The sequence below is a fragment of the Phyllostomus discolor genome, chromosome 12 (genome assembly GCF_004126475.2).
Source record: "Phyllostomus discolor isolate MPI-MPIP mPhyDis1 chromosome 12, mPhyDis1.pri.v3, whole genome shotgun sequence".
NCBI lineage: Eukaryota > Metazoa > Chordata > Mammalia > Chiroptera > Phyllostomidae > Phyllostomus > Phyllostomus discolor.
In genome coordinates this window covers 61,496,175-61,502,080 of record NC_040914.2, presented here as the reverse complement: position 1 = coordinate 61,502,080, position 5,906 = coordinate 61,496,175, and the positions used below count along the sequence as shown (strand labels likewise).

The following is a 5,906-nucleotide window of genomic DNA, read 5'->3' as shown; positions in this document are numbered from 1 at the left end:
CTGTACGAGAGAGTGTCATGACCATGTGTCTACTGTGTGCACATTTCCAAGGATGGGCAAATTGCCTTCTCCTCTCTGAGGAGTTCTGTGAGGAAACTCACACGCTCCCTTAAGAAGGTTATGCACAGGGCACTCAGGTTAGAGACAGCGGGAGGGGCAGCTGTGCTGAGACAGGCTTCCCTTTGGATTTCTCACACACTCCAGACCCTTCACGACACTGTCCTTGGGGGCTGCTGCTCTGCTTCGGCATCAGACCCATGGACAGATCCCAAACTCCTTCCTTTGGTCCCAAAGCACAGCGCGGATCTCAGGAGCGCGGTGCGGTAGCTGCTAGAGCACAGTCGCCAGCATTTCCCTCTCGCGCTCCACAAAGCCCTCGCTGACGTGACATCCACGGGAGAAGGCATCTACTTATGAGACCCAGGAGGCTGTTTCTTCAGCAGTCATGCCTACCCTTGCCACTACTTTGAAGTCCCAGGAGCTCCCAGTTTCCTCCAAAATCTTCCTGGCTTGGGAGCTAGAACTTCTAGCAAGAAATAGGTTTCAAAAGAACAGAAAGAACAGAAAAATGCTTAAAGGATCATCTGGTCAAACTAGGGACTGAAGACAACCAGGTCACAAGGAGTCACGTAACTTGTCTGAGCCTACTTCCGAAGTCACTTCTGTCTGGCTCTTTGTCTCAAAAACTACTATGTTGGGGTCAGGTACTATACTACATATTTTCTATATATTATCTAATTTTTATGCCAGTCATATAAATGAAAGTTATTAGCTCCACTTTACAGAAGAGGAAACAGAGAATTAGAGGGTTAAGTAACTCCCAAGGTTACTTAGCTAAAAAAATGGTGGAGCCTGTGTTCTTATTTACTTATTTATACAGAAAAGGCAACATAGTGCAAAAAGTATCATGTTCAGGAAAAAGTAAGCCTCTCCTTGACTCCAGGCTCCTAGTTTCCCTTTCCAGGGGATACAGTTCTTGACTGTGAGAAACACTCTAGATGCTTGTGAGCATACATGCGTATACACATATGCTCCTTCCCAAACTTGACATAGTTGGAAGGTTTTCTATATGACTGGCATATATGAAAATAACTTTTAAAATTTTTATCTTTAAATTTTATTTTAGAGAGAGGGGAAGGGAGGGAGAAAGAGAGGGAGAGAAACATCAAATGGTTGCCTCTTACACATCCCCACTGGGGACCTGACCTGCAACCCAGGTATGTGCCCTGACTGGGAATCGAACCAGAGACCCTTCAGTTTGCAAGCTGATACTCCATCCACTGGGCCATACCAGCCAGGGCTGGAAATAACCTTTTTTAAATGACTGCACATGTATCGTACAGTTTATTTTCCCACTCTCCCAAATGAAAGCCACTTAAGTTGTGTTTTTAATATTTTGCTATTGCAAACATTGCTACAATAAACATTTTGATACCTAAGTCTTTGCAGGCATGTACAAGTGTATCTATAGGACAAATATCTAGAAATGGAATTTCTAGGTCAAAGAGTAATGCATACTTAAGCTTTTGATAGGTAAGGCCAGAGAGGTTGCAAGAATTTACATTTTTACCTGTTCCCCCATGTTCTCATCCGTACTATGCATTGTAAACTCCTTATCTTTGCTAATCCTGTCAGTAAGAAGTAGCATATTGCTATTTTAAATTTGCATCTTTCTAATAAATACATAAAGTATATGACTGTTTTCTGTTATAAATAACTGAGCTTTTCCTTACTGACTTGTAAGGGCTCTTTGTGAAAAAACAGAGCCTATAGTCTTAGCCACTATGCTATGCTGTGTTCTTTCTATTTCCTAATAATGCTCCCGCATGCATCCAGTTGGGTTTACATCACTTTATGCAGACATCTATGATGATAATTGGTTCAAATGGACTTAAAAACTTTTTCTCTAACAACTAGAACTTCAAGAGTTACTGTACATTGAAGGCTGTGCCAATATATAATTTCTAAAAAGGAAGAGGATCAGAAAAAAAAAGAAATAGGAGAACATTCACCCATTCTTTCATTTCTTGGCTTTTCATAAAAAATATGTGTAATAGCCTATATAATATAAACATGTAATAACTATGTGTAATAGCCTATATACTATAAACATGGAGTATTTCTGAAAAAAATTCACTTAAAAACTAGTTGCCTCCAGAGAGGGAAACTGGGGAGGGAAGAGGAGAATTATACATGCTTTTATACCTTTTCAGTATTTAATTTTCTGAATATTTTACCTATTAAAAAATAAGTAAGCTTTCTTGAACTGAGTCAACTCCTAGACAAGGCTTTTCCTAAGGCCATTGCACAGATAAAAGAGATACAGAATCTGCCCTCCAAAGGCTTACAGGTAGGACGTGCACACAGATACAGACGGCACAAAAGAGAACACGCTGAGTGTCCTGAGAGAGCAGGGGGTGAGAGGGTAGAGGAAAGAGAGGCCGAGTTTGAAGAGCAGGAAGGAAACTGGAGATGGTGGATGCACACGAAGGGAATGATTACGTCAGCGGTCAACAAGGCCGTGGTCGCATCCCACGTCAGTAAACCACATGTGCAGCGCCACATATCCTGGGCCTGCCAGAGAACGGAGAAAGGACCCTTTCTACCTTTCGTATTCTTGATCAGCATGGGTCCTGGGAAGTGGAAGGAGGAAGGTACCGAAAAATCAAATCAAGCCCCCCAGGCCATGTGGCTGCTCTGCCTGTCATCCCCTGTGCTCCAGTCGTGCAGGCCTTCTTTGTCTCCTGGTCTGAGCAGAGCGCCTTCCCTGCTCGGGGCCTTTGCACGTGCTGCTGCTCCCTGAGCCTGGGAGACCATTTTACTTCCTCCTCACCTGGACCTCCTACTTACACCTACGCAGGGATGCCTTCCCTGAACACCCACAGTAAGCCTTTCCACCCTATCTGTAGTTCTTCTGTGGCTCCATCGCAATTGTGACTTAAACACTTATTGTGTAATTTTAAAAAGTTTTCCTCATTGGTCACACGTGCTACTACTGACACTGAGGCCACATCTTGCCTTGTTTGACTGCTGTAGTCCTCATACAGTAACGGGCACATGGCAGGTACCTAAAAAACATTTATGAACGAAAGAAGGCATGCACGCTGTTCTTGGCCAGTCTCTCACTTGCTAAAACCTAAATACTGTAAGGACATCTATTAAAGCAACGCTAGACAACCTGGGTCAGCTTCATGGGTGTGTGATCCCCACTCACACAGGGACCCACAATCCAGAGGGCCCCATGTTGTTGTCCTCTTACAATTCTTACTACTTTTATCTTTGAATTGTGTTCTGTATGTGAAGTCCAATGGGACAAAGGAACACGAGTGGGAGCAGAGGAGGTACGCCCCATGCGCGTGTCCGCCACTCTTCGCCGGTGCCTTCGAATAGAGCGTTCGCTGCGCTCCACCAGCACCAAATTCCGAAGGACCCACGCCGCGTGGGAGTTCAGCAAGGTTCAAAGCCAGGAGAAGGGGAGTGTGTTTGTTATGTTTACAGCTGAGTCAGTGGAGGCATTGAGAGCCTGGAGGGGCCGCACTTTCCACTCGAACCAGAACTTGCTTCAAACAGAAGGCAATGGTTTTCTAAGAAACACGGGCGAGAGATAAACTCCACGGATCCTCCGTGTTGCTTCCCTGTTTCAGCAGCAGGGTTTCCTTCACACAGAAGGAAACACAACAATGCACACTCTTTTTCCTTTCAGCCCATTCTTATTCATTAATAAACCGAAGGTAAAGAGGGCTGACAGAATAGGCACATGTCAAGAGGTGAAATAAAACAGTTGCATTAGTTTTGCACAGTTTCCACTGTTTGGCTCAGAAGGAAATACATATGCACGTATAAGCTATGGAATACAAATTATGTAATTTTGGAGGTTCCACATATGAGTTAAATACTCTTATACTTGCATTTAAAATTGGCATTACTGTCTTAGCTGGTGTGGCTGAGTGGATTCAGTGCTGGCCTATGAACTGCAAGGTTGCCGGTTCAATTCCCAGTCAGGGCACATGTCTGGGTTGCAGGCCAGGTCTCCAGCTGGGGGCATGTGAGAGGCAACCAATGGATGTATCTCTTACACACTGATGTTTCTCTCTCTCTCTTTCCCCTCTCTCTAATAGTAAATAAATCAAATCTTTTTAAAAAATAAAAATAAAAAATAAAATTGGCATTGCACAATATAAGGATGAACAGTAAAATTCATGCTAATAACATTTACATTTTTCTTTACTTAGAACAAAGTTAATTACAAATAAAAAATACCATGATAAGTTGAGAGACAGAGGGACTGTGGGAGAAAGGAAAAAAGTCTGTATTTTAAAACCACGTGTGTGAAAAGGGCCACGTACTCAACCTGACAGACTCAGGGGGTGCCTGCATGGTGTGCCCTACAAACCCAGAGACCAGGGTAACCACACAGGGTGGTCGGAACATAAGAATTTCTAGCTGAAAGCGAGTTATGGCGGGTAGTCCTATCCTGAGCCTGTAGCTTCCTTGGCGAAGATCAGTCTTCCACTCTGACATTGTTTATTGTCTTTGTGCATCTAAGATAACATACCTTGGAAATGTCAGAGGACTCTTCATGTGCAGACCCCTCAAAGGTCCAACTCCAGGTACCAGAGCCCACACACCATCTCTCTGTGCTGTAAATGTTAACTGTTAACTGTCCTATGCTCACCTATGTAAGAGACACATGTGTCTCTCCATGTCACTTTTTAACCAGTCTCAGAGATTGCCCCGCTTTCCCCTCCACGGGATTACTCCCGCATCCCTAAGCTACCACCAGTGGATGTCACGCAGCCCCCTTATGTCTCCTCCTCCGATTCCAATGTATAAAACAAGGTGCAACACTGCCCTTCTCCAGAGCATTTTCTCAACCCGTTCAGATTTTGTTTCCTGCAGTTGTCATTGATTTGGCTCAGAACACCTCTTGGAAGACTTTTTCTTAGGCTGCATGTTCTTTTGTCGACACCACCTCAGCACTTTTTGAACAAGGGACCCCGCACCCCTGCGTTTGCATCTGCACGGGGCTCCACAGGCCATGCAGTCAGCCTTGCAGACAATCCATAGAGCTCCTTGCCAGGCAGAACCTCCCAAAGATGCTGCCCCATCCCCGCTGCGCACTTGTCTCCTGGGTTTTCTCAAAAAGCTGCTGAGACACAATGGGAGGTAGGTCTCCTGACCAGGTATCTGACTGTGGCACTATCCCACGTTCCCTTTCTTCCCTCCAGGCTGGCAGTGTGGAAACAGAGGGACGATTCCGGAAAGAGGGTGAGTCCCCGTAGTTACAACCTCAGGATTACTCACTCGCTCAGTGATGGTTATAAAGGGTCTGCGTCATGCCCAGGCAGTGTGCCGGTGATAAAAAAGATGAATAATGCACAAACCCTGCCCTCTGGGGAGGCAGTCACACCTCAGACAGCGTGACCCCCACTCAGAGAGAGAGAGAGAGACAGGATTCTGTGGAAGCAGAGGAAGTAGGTGGGGGAAGAACATCTAGATACCATGGAAAGGGCCTTCACCCTTTCATTTGTAGCCAATGGGTGGCACCAAGGAGTGGCTTGGGGAAGCTTCAGGGAGTCCCCTCATCTGCAAGCAACCAAATAAATGCAGAGCATGAACAAACCAGGCATGCTTGTTATGCAAATACAGTTTAAAGACCAGTCTCCTAACATTCTCTCCAATGTGTTATAGCCCAAAGTGTCTCACAGAAATTCTAGAGTTCCTCCTGTTTATTGCAAGGTCATGTTTTTTTTTTTTTTCTAGAGCAGTCTTTTACCTAGTCAAAACTGTCTTAGAGATTTTTTTGCTAGAGCCTCCTAACATCCACAGCAAGATTGGCTTTTACTCAGAACTTTCCTGGTGCAGGGAGGAATACTCCCCCCAGCCCCGCTGTGTCCTTAAAATAA

At 44.9% G+C, this 5,906-nt stretch overlaps 1 protein-coding gene across 1 annotated transcript in view; it reads right to left on the bottom strand.

Moving 5' to 3' along the window:
• Positions 1–5,906, bottom strand: part of TANGO6 (transport and golgi organization 6 homolog) — a 132,926-nt gene that overhangs the window by 496 nt on the left and 126,524 nt on the right. The window lies entirely within an intron of this gene.